General features: G+C 42.4%; 1 long non-coding RNA gene across 1 annotated transcript; it reads left to right on the plus strand.

Annotated features, from left to right (window-relative positions):
- Nucleotides 1–1,102: 1,102 nt before the first annotated feature.
- On the plus strand, nt 1,103–17,441 carry LOC113489857. Its single transcript, XR_003400099.1, has 3 exons — nt 1,103–1,115; nt 12,410–12,420; nt 17,323–17,441. It is a non-coding gene; the product is annotated as an uncharacterized LOC113489857 (long non-coding RNA).
- Nucleotides 17,442–17,990: the final 549 nt, after the last annotated feature.

Raw genomic sequence — 17,990 nt, forward strand, 5'->3', positions numbered from 1 at the left:
ATGTATATTCAGATGATAACTTCCTGGCATATGATCTTTTGAATATGTTAATGATAGTTGTAACTTGGACAACATGCTTGATTTAAGAAATTCCATTTATATATATTTATACTGCATGATTACTACTCCTCAACAGTGGGAATAGTGGTCTAATGCAAAATATCCTACAGGAAAGTGATTGGCATATTTAATTATGCTTGGGTTTTTTGTTGTTGTTTTTTTTTTTTTTTTTCAAGCAGAGGCTTTTCTAAGCAATCTGCCTAAAATGTTACATTACCCTCAGTGAGCTAAAAACTTGATTAGAAAACTTGCATCAAATCTGTATCACCAGATGTGTGCACATTAAAGTCAGTATCTTGGTGTATCTCCTTCAGACACCCTGGGGACCAGATCCTCACAGGTTGTGTCACTCAGCACAGTGACAAGCAAACGCTTCTCCTGCTGATGTCAAAGGGCAGCTTCCATCTTGAAGAGGCTCCAGTCCCCGCAGTGCAACAAGGAGAGCGAGACAGGGGCTGAAGCAAACAAAACTCTTCAGAGGGAGCTGCACAAGCAAAGCCCAAAGTAAATCTTGAGAAAAGCACTCGGGCACGGGTAGCACAGCCTGTATTTCAAGGAAGATACACTGCATGCAGATTTTAGAGGGTCTTAGCAGCCCATGTTTGAATGTCTGCCCTTCTGGAATTCTGATGGAATACTCCTCTGGAGCAGAGCCTGAAGACATTCAGGAAAAGCCAAAATGTCCTTCTGACAGGAGTTCTCCTGTCATTGGCAGCATCTGGACAACAAAAAACACTTGACTCTTTCATGGGGAATGGAAGAAAACTCCTGTTGGGTTTGACAAACCCTTCATAATTAAAATACTTTATTATTAAAATACTTTGTTATGAAAGGTTTCATTTTTTCCATACTTTTTTTTTTTTTTTTGGCTGTATGCAAGACCATAAGCCAATTTTTACACATATTTGAAATTAATTTCAGTACTCCACCACTTCAAATTTGGTAAACAAGCTGTGCAAAATCAATTGCCTAGCACAAGCTGTAACATGCAAGAAAAAAATATTAACTATTCTTCAGTGATGGCAGGGATTTTAACAGCAAAAGCCCAAGAAACAGTGATACACTTGTGATGTTATGCTCCTTTGTAAGTATATGTACATATAGTAGAATGCAAGCCTGTCATAGAATCATCTAGGTTGGAAAAGAAGATCATCCAGTCCAATCATCAGCCTAACACTGACAGTTCTCAACTACACCATATCCCTCAGCGCTATGTCAGCCTGACTCTTAGACACCTCCAGGGGTGGGGACTCTGCAACTGCCCTGGGCAGCCCATTCCAACGCCCAACAACCCCTTCTGGAAAGAAATGCTTCCTAATATCCAGTCTAAACCTTCCCTGGCACAACTTGAGGCCATTCTCTCTATCACTTGTTCCTTGGTTAAAGAGACTCATCCCCAGCTCTCTGCAGCCTCCTTTCAGGGAGCTGTAGAGGGCGATGAGGTCTCCCCTCAGCCTCCTCTTCTCCAGACTAAACAACCCCCGTTACCTCAGCCGCTCCTTATAAGACCTGTCCGTGGCAGGTTGCCATGTTTCCTCCTGTGTCTAGCATAGATGGAGGCTCTCCCTGGTCTTTCTTTTGCTGTTGAAGTACTTATAGAAACATTTCTTGTTATCTTTGACTGTTGAAGTCAGTTCAGTTTCTAGGTGGTCTTCAAACCTCTGATTTCCACCCTGCATAGCCTCACAGGATCTTTATTATCATTGTGAGTGACTAGCCCCTTATTCCTTTTCTCCCTGAGTTGCAGCCAAAGCTCCCTGTTCAGCCAGGGTGTCCTTCTCTGGCGCCAGCTTCTCTTATAGCACCTGGGGACCACCTCCTCCTGAGCCATTAAGACTTGATTGTTGAAGAGTGCCCAGCCTTCCTGGACTCCTATACCCTTCAGGACTGTCTCCCAAGGGATCTGCCAAGCAGTTGCTTAAACAAGACAAAGTCAGCCCTTTGGATGTCCAGGATGTCAGTTCTGCTCCCCCCTCTTCTGGTCTCTCTAAGAATAGAGAACTCTATTATTTCATGATCGCTGTGCCCTAGTTGGCCTCCAACCGCCACATGATCCACCAGTCCTTCTCTGTTCACAGAGAGGAGATCCAGCAGGGCACCTTCTCTGGTCATTTCACTCACCAGCTGCATCAGGAAGCTGTCTCCCACACATTCCAGGAACCTCTGGGACTGGTCCCGCTCTGCTGTGTTGTATTTCCAGCAGATGTCTGGGAAGTTAAAGTCTCCCACAAGAACAAGGGCAAGTGATTGTGAGACTTCTCCTAAGTGCCTACATAATATTTCATCCACCCCTCTGTCATGGTTGGGTGGTCTCTAGTAGACTCCTACTACAACATGTGCCCTGTTGGCCTTGCCCCTGATTCTAATGCAAATACATTCCACCCTGTCTTCACTATACTTGTGCTTGAAGCAATCATAACAGTCCCAAACATACAGCACCACCCCACCACCTCTCCTTCTTTGTCTATCCCTCCTAAAGAGCTTGTAGCCATCAACTGGCACACTCCAGTCATGGGACACATCCCACCACGTTTCTGTAATAGCCACGACATCATAATTTTCCTGTTTAATCACGGCTCCAAGCTCCTCCTGTTTGTTACCTATGCTGTGTGCATTGGTATACATGCACTTCAGATGGGCTGATGTCCCTAACACCTTTTATGTATTTAGAGGTCCTAAGTCCAGCCTGACCTTTCACAGGTGTTATCATGATTACCGATCCATCAATATCCCTTGTGGTTTTGATTTAGGATGAGAATAATGTTGATAATAGACTGATGTTTTAGTTGTTGCTAAGCAGTGTTTACACTAAGTCAAGGACTTTTCAGCTTCTCACCCCACCCCACCAACAAATAGGCTGGGGGGGACAAGAAGATGACAGGGGACACAGCTGGGACAGGTGACCCCAGCTGGCCACAGGGATATTCCATACCATATGATGTCACGCTCAGTATATAAACTAGGGGGAAAGCTGGCCAGGGGCCGCTGCTCAGGAATTGGCTGGGCATTGGTCAGTGGGTGGTAAGCAACTGCATTGTGCATCACTTGTTTTGTATATTATAATTATTTTATAAATTATTACTGTTACTACTACTATTGTTATTATTTTCCCTTCCTTTTCTGTCCTATTAAACTGTCTTTATCTCAACCCACGAATTTTACTTTTCTTTCTTCAGATTCTCTTCCCCATCCACTGGGGGCAGGGAGAGTGAGAGAGCGGCTGTGAGGTCTTCAGCTGCCTGCCAGGTTAAACCATGACACATGTGATCCAGGTAATTTCATGATGTGCCATTATACATCCTGCCTCACTACAAGGCCTTCTAAAGTCACTTACCTGAGTTATTCTTTCTGTCTCCCAGGTGCACTTTGAGAACTAATTAGCAATTGCAAGCATTTTCACCACCATTTTTGTGTTATGTGTGACAGAGTTTCATAGGTGTCAGAATGATGTGATGCATGCAAACCCCCATGAATCCTCTGATTTTATGTGAATTACTCAGTAACATGTTTAGCCTGCAGGTTTCATGACCCCAGTTTTCTGAAGCAGAAGGATTGCTATTGCAAGACGGAAGGAAAACTTTACAAGACATTCCTTTAACTTAACTCATCACATCATTTAAATAGCTGTTGACTACACTGTTCACTACACAGCTTTCAACAGACACATTCTTCAGCAAACTCACTGAGCCAGAGATCCATGTGCTCTCTCCCTTTGAGCAACAAGAAACTACATGGTCTTGTGCTGCAGTACCAGTAAGTTCACCTTGCATCCCCTCACGAAAGTACATCCTGTTCAGGTTGAGATCCAAGTGCACTTACATCTTTGAAGTACTACATTATATTTCATCAAATCATCTGACTTCTAAACTCCTCAAATGCTCTGCTAGGCAAGGTGTGAGATGCAGAGCCCATCTGTCAGCAGAGCCAGTTGTCTGGCAACACAAAAGAGCATTTCTGTTAACCAGCTTCCAGAAGAGGCAAAATTACTGACATTTGCTCTTACAGAATTAATACAAGTCCCCTCTGCTGCTTACAAATCACTTCCATGAAAAAGGGTAACAGGGGAATATTGGAGAATAACATAGAAAAAATTATCAGATATTAACACATCATTGCATTTAATACAGTTTTGTATCATGTTAATAATCTGAAGCCTCTGTCAGGAACAACTGTTCATTATACTAGTTGCTGTACCACCAAAGCAGGTCTGGAAGGAGTTGCAATTTCAATGGGGATTGGAACGCTGATGGGGAAAAGGAGGCTGTGGTGGAAAATGGTGGTAGTATCAATGGTGAAGAAGAGTTATCACAGTCCATTTGGTATCTGGTATTTGAAAAAGTGTAAAGAATATGCAGACATGTGCAAAAAACATGTTCTGGTATTGCAAACAACACATCCCAGCACAGTACTCCTCATCTACTCCTGTTGTCCCCTTTCACCATAAGCCACTGGAGTCAGAATTCAAAAAAGGCATTTCTGTCGCTTTATTTCCTTCTTGTTTGCTAAGTTATTTTTTCATATATTTTGCAGGAAGACCAGAATGCACTTACAGTAGATGTTAATATATATTTCTTGCAAAGAAAATAAAGGCATTTTTGGTCTTTTTTACATATTGTTTGGTTGCAAAGCCCAGCTGCATGATTCTCAGTTGTTTGTGTTTGTGTAACAACAGTTTCTCATTTCCCTTAGCATGCTGGTGTTTTTCCTTATCAGCTAAATGCTTTGCAAAAATGGAAAACCACTGAAAATAAACAATTACTTTTTTACTCCCATTAAGTTATTTGAATATACAGTGCTAAGTCACAGCCTTTCATTAACCCTACTGCATATTAGTCCTTCAGCACTTGTTTTCATGAAGGCAAACATGATATTACTGGCTTCTGGAAACAACAATATTTGCTGCTTCTCATAAAGGCACAACAGTGTCATTTTGGAGGACAGGTCCCCAGCCAAAAGTTCTTGAAAACACTGAGTGATCTTCCTGGAACTGATGACACATATACATAGTTACAGAGAGTTGGTATTTCCATCTTTATCCAGCATGGCTTAAAAAGCCTGTATTTCACAAAAGGTAGAGTTACAAGTGCCAAGGCATAATCACCCATTTAGGCATTCTCCAGTTTTCTGGCCTGAGCCCAGAGGGCAGCTGAGCACCACACAGTGGCTCACTCACCCCTTCCTCCACAGGGATGGGAATGAGAAAATACAACAAAAGGCCCAGGAATCAAGATGAGGACAGGGAGAGATGACTCACCCATTTTGGTCAAGGTCAAGAGGCAGACACATTAGGGGAAGAAAAAGAACATTAATTTAATTCAAACACTAACACCAACACTTCACAGAGTAGGACAGTAAGAAGTATAACCACATCTTGAAAACACCCTTCCCCCTAACCCTCCATTCTTCCTGGGCTCAGCTTTGCTCCCAATTTTTCTACCTTTTCCCTACCAGAGGCTCAGGAGGCAGGGAATTGGGAGATTTCAGTCAGTCCTGATGCTCCTTCCTCCTCAGTAGGAGGACTCCTCGCATTCATCCCCTGCCCCAACATGGTCTCTCTCACAGGACACAGTGCTCCACAAACTTTCCCTGACATGAGTCTTTCCCAGAGGTCACAGCCCTTTCTGAGCTGCTCCAGTGTGGATCCCTCCTGCATGGTGTAATCATCCAGCACCTACTACAACAGTGGGGGCTTCCCACAGAGTCCTGGCCCTCTTCAGGCACAGTCACCTGCTCCAGCGTGGGGTCCCCCAGGTGCTGCAGGTGGAGATCTGCTCCACCGTGGACCTCCATGGGCTGCAGGGGCACAGCCTGCCCCACCGGGAGCTGCAGGGGGGTCTCTGCTCCAGTGCACCTTCCCTCCTACTTTCTTCCACTGACCTCAGTGTTTGCATAGGTGTCCTCCTTGCAACTGCTCCTCACAACTCCCACTCATTCTCCCAGGTTCCCCTTCTTAAATACATTATTGTAGAGGCACAGGCACCATCACTAATTGGCTCAGCCCTGGAACAGACATGGGTCTGACTTGGAGCTGGGGGAGCTTCAAGGGACTTCTCATAAGGGGTCACGGCTGTAGCACCCTCCTCCACTACCAAAAATCCTGCAACACACAACCCAACACATCCAGATACAAAGAGTGCTTTATGGAGGATCCGTGAGTTACTACGGCATGCAAGGACTATTTGTTGGGAATCTCTGTGACACCCAGATGCAGAATGTGCCTATAAAAGACACATGTCCTAGCTAATGGGGCCACAGACACACTTCTTATGTGTCTGGTAACAATGAAAAGAAGCACAGGTTCAGTATTGTGTATTTCTAACAATACAAAAGTAAAAAAAGAATAACTCCAAAGAGTTAGCATGTTTTTGTAGTGCCATGAATGTTACAATAATTCAGTTACACCCAAAAAATCACTTTAGCCAACCCAAAAGGTTCTATCATTTGGCATTTTGCTGGTAATACAGATTCATATTAAATGCAGGAAGATCCCATATGCCTTTCATTGCCACTCTGCAATGGTGTCAGCACAGAAAAGGAGTCAGCATTGTGACAGGGAATTTAAATGTGTTGGATGCCTAGTTCACAAATCTAAGGTGTAATGTACTCAGTTTGTCAAATTATTTCAAATCTAGTGCCTTGCTTCCTTTCAAAATGTCCTACAAACTTCTAACCCAACTAAAAAAATATATATAAATTATTTTCAACAGTGATGTAAAATAACTTTAGGGGGGTAAAAAATCATTAACATGCTATTAAAGTTGAGATATGTAGCCTATGGGAAGCTTCTGGACCAAACATTCAATTGAAAATCACTCTTAACCACATGAGGGTGTCTGCAGGCTGTGGACATACACCCAGTGAAGACACATCAGATCCAGGCAAACTGAAGCCAGGAGGTACATCAGTTCAAATACTGTACAAAAGCAGTTACTTTACCTCTACAGCCAGCTCCTGAAATCCCCAAAGCAGAAGAGGCACAATGGAGAAGGTGACTTGCAGGAAGGCAGCAGGGATGGGGGACAGAGAACTTTTGGTATAAGTCAAGTCAGGTCAGGCTCAGGGTCCAAAGGGAAGCTTGGCTGTTGAGCAAGTGGAGAGAATGGGCTGTCAGTCACAGGCTAGTAGAAAAGACAGCCGTGTCAGATCCAGTGGGCAAAGACACCAGACAGTATACGAGTGCTGCAGAGTACCAGACCAAAACTTAACCCAGCTCAATATCTGAAGTTCAGTCTCTATACTGAGTTACTGTACAGAGGCAGCTGTAATGAAGTGCTGAAGATTTCCAACCATTTCCAGTGTAATTCTACATGACTGAAGCCAATGAGGGTTTACCTGACTTTTAAAAAACAAAGTACTAAATGAAGAGAAAAATATTCCCTCATTAAGAGAACAGTAGTAAACCTGAATCCCTGCAGAATGGCTTGGTTAGATATACCCACCAATAATCAAACATCTTAAGCCATCCACCCCAGTGTGCAGCCTATAATTTAACCCACTGAGACTAACTGAAGCTAATGCCCTTGCTGAGAGACTGGAAACCGACTGCTGCAAGAAAAGCAATTAGCAAGAGGACATAAAGCACAGCCTTTGGTTCCCTGGAAAGACTAATGCAGAGTGGAAAAAAATCACAAGTGAAATAATTCTGTTGTCAGTGACAACAGAAGAAGCAAACCAACAAAAAATGGTATTTACGGGAAATAAGAAAATAATCCTGCACTGCATCTCCCACTAAAAGGCCAAACCCAACAGCAATAAAGAAAATGCTTATAAACTCTTGTCTGCATCTTTCAGTTGCTATCCTTATCTCATCTCTAGCAATAACTGGTTTTACACTGGCATTCAGAACGTCTTGTGAGTCTATTTACAGAAAAGCAGTAATTTTCTCCTCAAGTCTGCAACCTTTCCTGCTTGTTTATTTACACTGGGTAAATCCCTTAGTCTTTTTCTCCATTCCTTCTGCAGTGAGTGGTTGTTCTTATTCTGGAAAGGGAATCCTGGCAGAATCAGTATGAAATAAGAGACAAGAGGTTAGGTGACAAAATCGTAAAGAATATAGGATAAGCCAAAAGTATCCTAAGCACTCAGCAGCTCATTGGCAGATGCTTAAAAAAAAACCCTCAAACCAAAAATAACCCCCCAAAAAACCCCAACACGACCAATAAAAAAACCAAACAAACAAAAAAAAATCACATCATTACTCTGTTGCTTAAAAGATGTTTTAAATTCTAAAATAGATTCAATATAACTTATTTTCATCTTATCCAGAGCAAACATGCTTATCATCCCCAGGGTACATCAGCTATAAATAAAACAGCCTCAACACTTGCTCACCAACAACTGCAGACATCATCTCTCAGCAAGCAAAAACCTTCTGGGTATTATCAGTTAAACCATGAAACTCCTGAAAATGATCACTGGGTCATGAAGCAGGTTGTTTGGAAAAAATTATGCTTCTCATGGATGTTTCACAAGAGAGTTTTCTCAAACTGAGAAAGTGGTCATGCTAGAAGAGCTAATTGCTCAGCAGCAGGTGAGAGCAGGTAAAGTGACTCTTTCCATACTGAAGAAAGTCTCAGTTTAAAGTCTGATGATGTGTCATAAAATTACACACTTGTTCTTTCAGCCACCTTTCTCCCAAAGAAAGTACCAACTAAGAGGTGTCTTGTTACCTTTTCTGAGATTACTTCTCTGAGATCAAGATCAGAGTGTCACCTGAAAACCTTTCTGAAGATTAAAGTGCAATTAAAGACCTCTAAAAGTGGTCAGAAGTATTCTGGGTTGTAGGAATAATTTGAATTATTCTACTGAAACAGAGCCTGGAAATATGCCCTGTATGAACAGGACAAAGAGTGGATTTTTTTTTCTCCCATTTTAAACATGGACTCCAGGTATCAGGTGCATCTCACAGAAAACAATTTCAGAAAAATATCTATCTGACTTTTGAAAGCTTCCTCTTGTTTAATCTTAAATTTAATGATTACCTAGATGCTTCTAGGTGTACTGAAGCTTAAGACGACAGCAAATATCACAGTGCTACCTATTTTCAATGGGCAGAAAGTGAGCAGAGATTGTTTTCATTCTGTTCATCATATATAGCTTGCTTCAGGGATTCCACAAAGAAACGTGCTTTGGCCATCTGTGTGGATATTCAGGAGAGCAGCCTCACCATGCCAGACACTGACTCTGTTATTCACTTTTCAATTCAGTATCACAAGCTGCAATGACTTTTGGCCTTAGCAGAAAATAAGAAATGGAGGCTTAGGTCTAGGTTGTTAGCCACTATATCCTCACAAATTATATTCAGCTTTACCACTGTTGCCACAACAGCCTTGTTCTTGCTTTCATCACCTTTTGTGTGTATGCAGAGATGAACATCCCTCTACAGCTGAGACTGCTGCGGTGACCCAAACCATAGCAAAGCTCAGCATGTAAGAACAGGAAAATATAACATCAAGCCCAAAAAGCAGTCTCCTTCAGAACAGAAGACGCAGGATCTGGTCTCTTCTGCAGTGTCCAGCCCTGGGGGCTTGGCAGTCACTCGAGGACACAGTGGTGGAAGAGCTTATGCAACCCCAGGAGCTGAAGCTGGGAAACCTCTTCTTTCCCTCTAAGCAATGACAAACAGACCTTTTCTGTGGCCTTCCCAAGGAGGGCAGCAGCCACAGGACTTCCATTGGCCGACTGTTCTTTTTAGGTGAAAACCTGGCTCTGCTGGTATAAAAAGGTTGGGGGGCGTAAGAGTGGGGCCAGTTTCCAACCCCTCCTGTATTTCACTGGCAGGAAAGTTTCTCTTATTACCACTGTTCATGTACTGCCCCCTTTTTGTCATCTTTTCACCAAACCAGTATGTCAGATCTCTGATTTCTGACTCGACACAGGTAAGTCGCTTTTTGCAATACAATGAGAGAAAAGTCATAAAAAGTCAGGGCCAGAAGAGATGTTAAGTCCTATCTCATCCATCCCTCTGCAAGAGTAAATTTTAACTAAGCTACCTCTGAGAAATGCTTGTTTCTGTAACTTCTCTTCATAGCTCATCCTAGTGCACCATTTCCTGCTAGCTGGAATCTTTTTCTTAATAATTCTTTTATTTCCCAGATACTCTCAGTTTTCTCTTGTATTATCCCACAAGAATTAGTCATTCTTTTCTTCTATAATAAGCTTTGATAAATCAGAAAACAAAACAACTTCTTATGAGTTTGTTTATTCAGCTTTTTCTCAAGGGACAGCTTTTCTTAGCACTGCTGTTGTTTTTTCTCAGATTCTCTCTGTTTGGCTGTATTTTCCTGTGAGTGTGCTCCTCAAAACTGAGGGATTATTTGAAATAAGGCGCTCCTATTTCTAAGATTAGATGTTATTAGATGTTGTTCTCCACAGCAGCAACACTCTGCTGACTCACTGCGTGAGAGCCCATCTAAGCCCTCCACAGATGCTTTCCTGCTGGACTCCTGCCCAGCCAGTTATTCCCAGTTCTACACCTGCAAGGTTTTTCATCATTCAGTGCCACACATTGCAGTTGTCTTCTCTGAATTTCATCTTCTAGATGTCAGCTCTCCAGTTTATGAAGCTTATCTGTCATCAAAACCTGTTCCCTTTTCTGCTTCAGAAGGGCTCTCACTTTGGTGTCATCTTCAAAGTCACTCACAAGACACAAGCCAGGACAGATACCTGTGGTACCTATTTGAATTCTCCACTAGACAGCTCTCTTTGAGTCTTTTGCTTTATAACTTGTGTACTCATTTCATCCTGATCTAATTTTTGCATCTATTTTTCAAGTCCCTCTTTGTTACACTGTCATATCAGTCAGTATGAAGAGCCTCACCAGTGCCTATTTCTGCCCATCTAGCTCTGTAACCCTAGTGGGGAAGACAATTCAGTGGCATTGGTGCAATTTATTATTGAAAAATATGTGTTGGCTTCCATCTCTAGTTTTATTGGCACCTAGGTTCTCTTGAAAGGACTGAAAAGTACTGGAGCAAATATTATACTGCATACTGAAAGCAGGCAGACTGACTGTCATCTTTCTATTAATGACAAACTTCATTCCTTGAACTTCACCCAGCCTCAAAGACTTTTCATTTTTTCCTGAACTTTCTCCAATTTTTCAAAATAAAAGGTTAAATAATATCTGAATATCTGCCTTGCATGAAAAAAAAAAATGGTCTATCAAACTCTAACAAATACATAATGGAAAAAGTGCATTATATTACTCCATGTTGTGACACTTTGAAGATGCTATGCACAAACTATCAATCAGATTTGAGTTTATGAACATTAGATCTAAACCAGCCATGTGGGTACATCTGCTGGGGAGAGGCTACAGAACAAACAAAAAACAGCTAACAGAAAAGACCCTGATTTTTGTGAATCACTACAGCCAATGAAGCCTTAAGAGAAAACGTACAGATTTTGAAGGATTTTCCTTCAAGCTGAGTAAAAATCACTAGGAATTAGTGGTTTCATAAAAAAGGGGGATTCAGAAAGACAGAGTAACATGGCTACAGAACAGGAAAACAGTGTTTTAGATTAAAAAATCAAATCAGAAATGGAAGAGGGTGGCACTCAGGGCATCTGCAGAGTGGAGTTCCCACAGTCACTTGATATGAGTGACAGTGTCTGGGCTCTGCAAAGTCCAGGCTGCAAAGTCAACACATACTTTAAATAATATTAGTGGTAATTAGATGTTCTGAACCAGGTAAAGATATCATTGGAAGTTCATGAGGTTTTGGGTCATAGAGAACGTTCACCCTTTTATGTCTTTCAAAACAACAATAATCTTCCCATCTGCTACAGCCATGTGATGGCATCTAGCTACCTTCTATATCTTACTCTCTTCAGGCTCTCACTTAAGGATTAAGAGCAAATCAAATGTTCTCTTCTGGACTTCAATTCTTTTGTGTCTGGCATGTCCCAAGCATACAGACTGTATGGCCCCAAAGCAGGGTAGGTGTCTTCCTCCTTACTGAAAGCAAAATGAACACATAATCTGTGGATTAAGTGATCTACAGTAAACCAAGAACATCAGTTACCTAGAATTTAAAAAAATATGTGGATTTTACATTCCCATTCTAAGAGATGGTGGTGTACACCAGGTCACATTAAGTCTGCAGTTGCCCTGCATCGAAAGCAGTCTCTCTGGTATCTTCAAGCTCCTCTGAGGAATGGCACTATAAGAGCAAGGAAACACTTGAGCAGTATTAATGGAGTATTTGTATTAAAGTCATGCCCAGAAGCTCAGGCACATACAGGAGCGAAATCAGTTTTCTCCGTGAAGGCCTTGTTCCATAGAGATGGAAGAAAGGGATAACACGATAGAAGCAGCTGATGCAGGACTCCTCTTAGCTGAAACTAGGAAACTTCATGGTTTTCTACAAGTAAGACTAAGCAAAAGTAGTTTGTTGACATAAAAAGAGATAGAAGATGGCAGAACAGTCATTTGTACAAGGTAATGCAACATAGATTAAAACTTATTCCATAATGTGGGAGGAGGCAGAATAGGCATGGAAATTATACAGCTATTTGCATGGTTGCATATGCAGTTAATGCACATGGTCCTGACTGTGTGTGTGTACACACCTGCATTTAGTTGAAAGAGATGATTCCTCATTTAAAATAGTACATATGCAGCAGGTGTATTAATCTGAAAGTGAAATCATATCAGATCTTCACTGTTCCTTCTTGGTTTGGAAGAACCAGTGTATCTTCACCAGTTACCGTGCTGGACCTGTGGCACACCTAGTAGGTAGGGTTCTTTTCCTCCACCAAATCATCTACAGTCTAGTGCACTTTTGTAGTCTGCATGCTTCTTTTTCCCCATCCCTTGGCCTTCAAAGCAATAGCCAAGCTTTAGCAGAACTGCCAGATGAATGGGGTATTTGGAGGACCATAACCAGCAGAGCACAGGTTATGGCAGAGCACAGGTAGCGTAACTACGCTGCTCTAAAGCTGTAAACTCTGTAGATGAACCTAGTAAGGGACTTGGGATGGCAAGCCAGATTGTAACCTACTGGAATCTACATTAACTGAAAGCACAAGGAGAAGCAGCCAGTAAAACACAGGTATAGAAAGGTAGATACAGAAAATGAGCCAGAGACAAGGAGATGAAGTGTTCACCCTTTTTCTTGATAGCTTTAGAAAACAGAGTATATACTAATATGAACAGGCAGGTTCCCATATTCCTGCATAGTTCCAGCAGAAATTCCCATAATTCCAGAGGAGGCTGAGGAGGTCTGAGTGTGCTCTTCACATCCAGATCACTCTTGGAAGCTCACTGTATTCAGCATCTGAAGGGTTATTTCCCCCCTTCTCTCCCAAAGGATACAGGCTCCCCAGGAAGTCCAAGTTCACCGTTTCACAATAGGTGTGAAACAGTGTTTATCCCATGAAAGCATGTTACTATTTTTAAATATAGCTGTGCTAGACAATCTGCACAACTGGTGATTCAGGAGAAAGTATGTCAGAATTGTGCACTACAAGACTATCCAGAATATCATACTTGCTTATCACAAATCAAGTTCCTTGTTCTCTACAAAATTCAAGGAGTCGAGCTTACTCTGCTTGCAATGCCAAAACAACTTCATATATCAAGGTGTATTTGTTACTTCCTGGGGTTTATAGCTGAAGTATAGATTAAGAGTTTTGAATAGACACAGTGAAGATGAGAATGAATGACTAGATCAAACAGTTAATTAAAACTATTTAGGGGAAAAGTGACAACTTAAAAGGCAAAATGACAGTTTTTCAGCAATTTAATATGCTATTGTGATCAAAATTGCATTCTACACAGGATAAGAGAAATCATTTTCAAATAAAAACACCTCTCAAGTATCAAAGCTTTCTATATGTGAAATGTAATTTAATTTTTCCTATCTGATAGCAGAGCATCAGATCTTGCTGGTTTGAATATGTTTCTATCAGTTAAAAACATCCTTTTGTCTGAGATTTACCCTTGAAAGATTAAAAGGATTTCAATGATTTTTATGGCAAAAATCAGGACTTTCTTCTTTTCTTTTCTTATCAATCTGAATGTGTTGTGCCCTGGTCATATCTTTATGCCTGAAGACTTTGGGCTCTTGGAAATGCTGTCTAATGATCTAAAAAGACCCAAATTTCACTCTGCAAGGAAAGCTCTGTTACAATCTACTGGACACCAACACCACAGAGAAAAACATGAACTGAAGGAACCCCATTTTAGGCTAATGTCATCATTTCATTTCCACAAAAGCTGTGGTTCCATCTGTTCATTCAGGAAGCCACTATGCTTAAGGAGGCTAAGCCACCACTGCACGGAGCCGGGCTGTGAACTACCTACTGAATTTCACAGAGTCTGGAGCATGTCTTTGATAGATCCTTCCAACAGAACTTTCACAAGTTTATTATGTCCTGCTTCCCCACACGGATTTTTATGGTGTTAGCAGTGCCAGTCTTACACTGAAAAGGATGCACTCTCCCATGAGCCTGCATGACCTGTCACCTGAAGTGATCCTCCACAGGACTCTTGTTTTTGCCAGGAGCAGTAGCTGATTCCTCTATGGCAGCTTACTGGTATTACTACTCCTGCTGGGCCAATAAAGGCGCTGGGTCAGCCAGCGCTCACTGGCATGATCTGGGATCTCCCAGTAGAGGAGAAAGTTTGGTGTGGAAATTAGGTACCCACAATGAGTTTGTGAATCTCTGCAAAGCAGAGATTATACCACTGCAACTATAGGAAACAAACACTCAAAAAGAAAAATTCTTTCTGACAGGAAATATCTCAAAACACTATTAAATCTTTCATGACATTTTACTGAACATTCTTTTTCCAATTTCCTTCTAGACTTAATCTCTTTACCATGCATTCTTTTTCTGAAATGGTATTTCTCTCTCACCTCTGGAAATTCCTACCTGTACCTGGAGTTGCTTGTCCCACAGGACTCTTACAGCACTCTAACAGGTTTAGGAGAATTTAGCAAAGGAGTGACTTGGAACGTGATATTGCCTAAAAATCCTCTAACCATGATTAGTATTTATGAGATTATTGTTCCTCTGTAAATTAAAATACATTCTCTATGTATTTGACATTTAAAACATAAGTCACCTTATGTTTATCTGTGTTGTCAATTACTAGAACATTAAACATCATTTCCTATAAACAGCCAGTTATGGGGAAAAAAAGCTATCCCTTTTCAAAATAAATGAACTCAAGCAGAAGCTGTATCTGTGTGTCAGTTTTGTATCACCTTTTAACTGATGGATGCATTGCAGGAGATACAGTAAAACAGAAAATGTCAAATACACTCTTAGGTGTCTTTCTAGATGCTGGAATGACATATTTAAAGCTCTTCTTGTGCCAGGTGGGGAAGGACAAAGTCTGAACATATAATGTGTGTGCATTCCTCATCGGTGAGACAGTCAGAGTGTGGCAGCCCAGGCTCCAGCTGCTCAGGAAGGCAGACAGGGTTCTTATCTTTGAGCAGTGGTGGGTGTAATGCACACAGCACAAGCCATCAGATTTCCTTGGTCATTCTTGCAATACTTGCACAGAATCCTTGCCATAAAAATGACATCTCCAAATAGTTTGGCAGTTTCCCTTGTATATCAGCTGGGCACACAGTTCCCCTGGCACTTAACAGTTCTCTCCTTGATATTAATCATGCTAGTACCTGCTCTGCCCTTCATCCCTTGCTTCCCCGTAGTGATATTTTTTTTGGACTGTTTGCTGAAGAGTGCCTGGGACGTTGCCTCTTCAGGCAATACACCTCAGCTCTGCCTCATCTCTGGGACACTGCTGTGAGTCTCCAGAGGAGCTGTCTGCCCCCATCTCCTCCTCCGTGAGACAAGCCTGTACCCACAAAGGCTAACACCAGCTCTTGTGGTTTGTACACAGACAGTCCTTCATCCACACTGCAGTCTGAGACCCACCAGTGAACCTGCAGAGGAATGACCAACCATTCACCCAGGAGGCAAAGACACAGCAGGTCCCACAAGCTGTTCTCCAAACTTCATTTAATAGCTCCTTGGGTACTAAATTTAGTTATTTTTCATCTCTCCTTTATCTTCCTCAGTAACTAACTCCTTAAGACTTCACCTGACATGGTCCTGTTGCAAATTGCTCTACAAGCATCATCCACTCAGCCTGAACCAAGAGAGCCCATATGGCTTGGGCAGCCTTAAAAACAATGTCTTGCTATTGCCACTGAAACTTTCATCCCTGTTACCTTCTGTTTCCATGATCAAAGTAAAACAAATGCAGTTTGTTAAGGTGATTTATAATGGCTCAACTGGAAACATCCTCCTCTCCTACTCCTTTAGTATTACTGCTCCTCAGGCTTGTCTTGGCACTAATAACTGGGTTACTCAATTGACCAGTCTTCCACCACCTGTAAATAGGCCCAAAATCCCAACTGAAGCACCTATCAGGGAACCTTTCTTTATACCAAAGTGCACCAAGGAAAATTTTACGCTCATTTTCTGAACCTTCTGCACTCCACTGTGCTGCAGTGCTAGGTACTGTGGACAGAGAGTTCCATGGGGAAACCACCCCAGCCTTTGGGAAAACCTCTTGAAGGGAAACTATCACTTTTTCTGTTATACCACCTGGGTCCTGTCTCAGGACAGCGGACTTATGACAGAACCAGATGGTCTGCCCAACCCAAAAACCTGCTTCCTGGCTGGGAAAGTTCCTGGCACTCCCTGATTGGCAAAAAGAAATTAAGAATGGGAGAATGAGCATGAACATGGCCAACTCTTACCATCTCACCTGCTCTCTTTCACTCTTACAGGCACACATAGACCCCCTTGCCCTTTCCAACACCACACACACTGTGAATGGTTTGTGTGTGGCTGGGTTTTGGTAGCAGGGAAAGGGCTACATGGATGGCTCCTGTGAGAAGCTGATAGAAGCTCCACCAGCACCAAGTCAAACCCACCTCTGAGCAAGGCTGAACCAATCAATGACACTAGTAATGTCTCTGTGGTAACATATTTAAGAGGGGAAGAACCTGTTGGACAAGGCAGAGTTGTGGAGTGAGGAGTGAGATGTGAGAGAAATACCTATGCAAACACCAAACACATGGAGGTCCATGGTGGAGCAGTTCTCCACCTGCAGCCCCTGGGGAACCCCACTCAGAGCAGGTGGATGCACCCAAAGAAGTCCGGGACTCTGAGGGAAGCCCACGCTGGATCAGTCTGTTGCTGGGAGGACTGCAGCCCACAAAAGGGACCCACACTGGAGCAGTTCATGAAGAGCTACAGCTCTGGGGGAAGGACTCACACGCAGAGTTTGAGGAGGACTGTCTGCCATGGGAGGGAGCCCATGCTGGGACAGGGGAAGAGTGTGAGGAGTCCTCCCCTGAGGAGGAAGGAGTGGCAGAGACAATGGGTGATGAACTGATCACAATCCACATCCTCTGCCCCTCTGTGTCACTCAGGAGGAGGAGGTAGAGAAACTGGGAGCGAAGCTGAGCCCAGGAAGAAGGAAGACGTGAGGGGAAGGTGCTTTTAAGATGTGGTTGTATTTCTCACTATCCTACCCTGATTTGGTTGGTGTATTAAGTAGTGGGGTGGTGGTGTTCAAACTAAATTGATGGGGTTTTGTCCAAGTCTGTGTTTTGTTCATGACAATAATTGGTGAGTGAGCCCTTCCTGTTCTTGTCTCAACCTACAGGCCTTCAAGTTGTATTTTCTCCCTATCCCACCAGGGGAAGAAATGTATGAGCAGCCACATGGTGCTTACTCGCCAGACAGGCCTAAACAACAGAAATATACATGCATACATGCACACACTCCTCTTTAGATCCTGGTACAGGGGTCATTGCTTTATACCTTCCATCACTTTCAAATGTCCTATAATTTGTCAGTAGGACAAATGTCCCACTGTCTTCCATCCAGAAAATCCTCCCACATACAGGCTCTGAGAGTACATTTTGGGTATGTTTTTAACTTCTGAATTCAAA

The sequence above is a fragment of the Athene cunicularia genome (genome assembly GCF_003259725.1).
Source record: "Athene cunicularia isolate RWA chromosome Z unlocalized genomic scaffold, athCun1 chrZ_part1, whole genome shotgun sequence".
NCBI classification, from domain to species: Eukaryota; Metazoa; Chordata; class Aves; order Strigiformes; family Strigidae; genus Athene; species Athene cunicularia.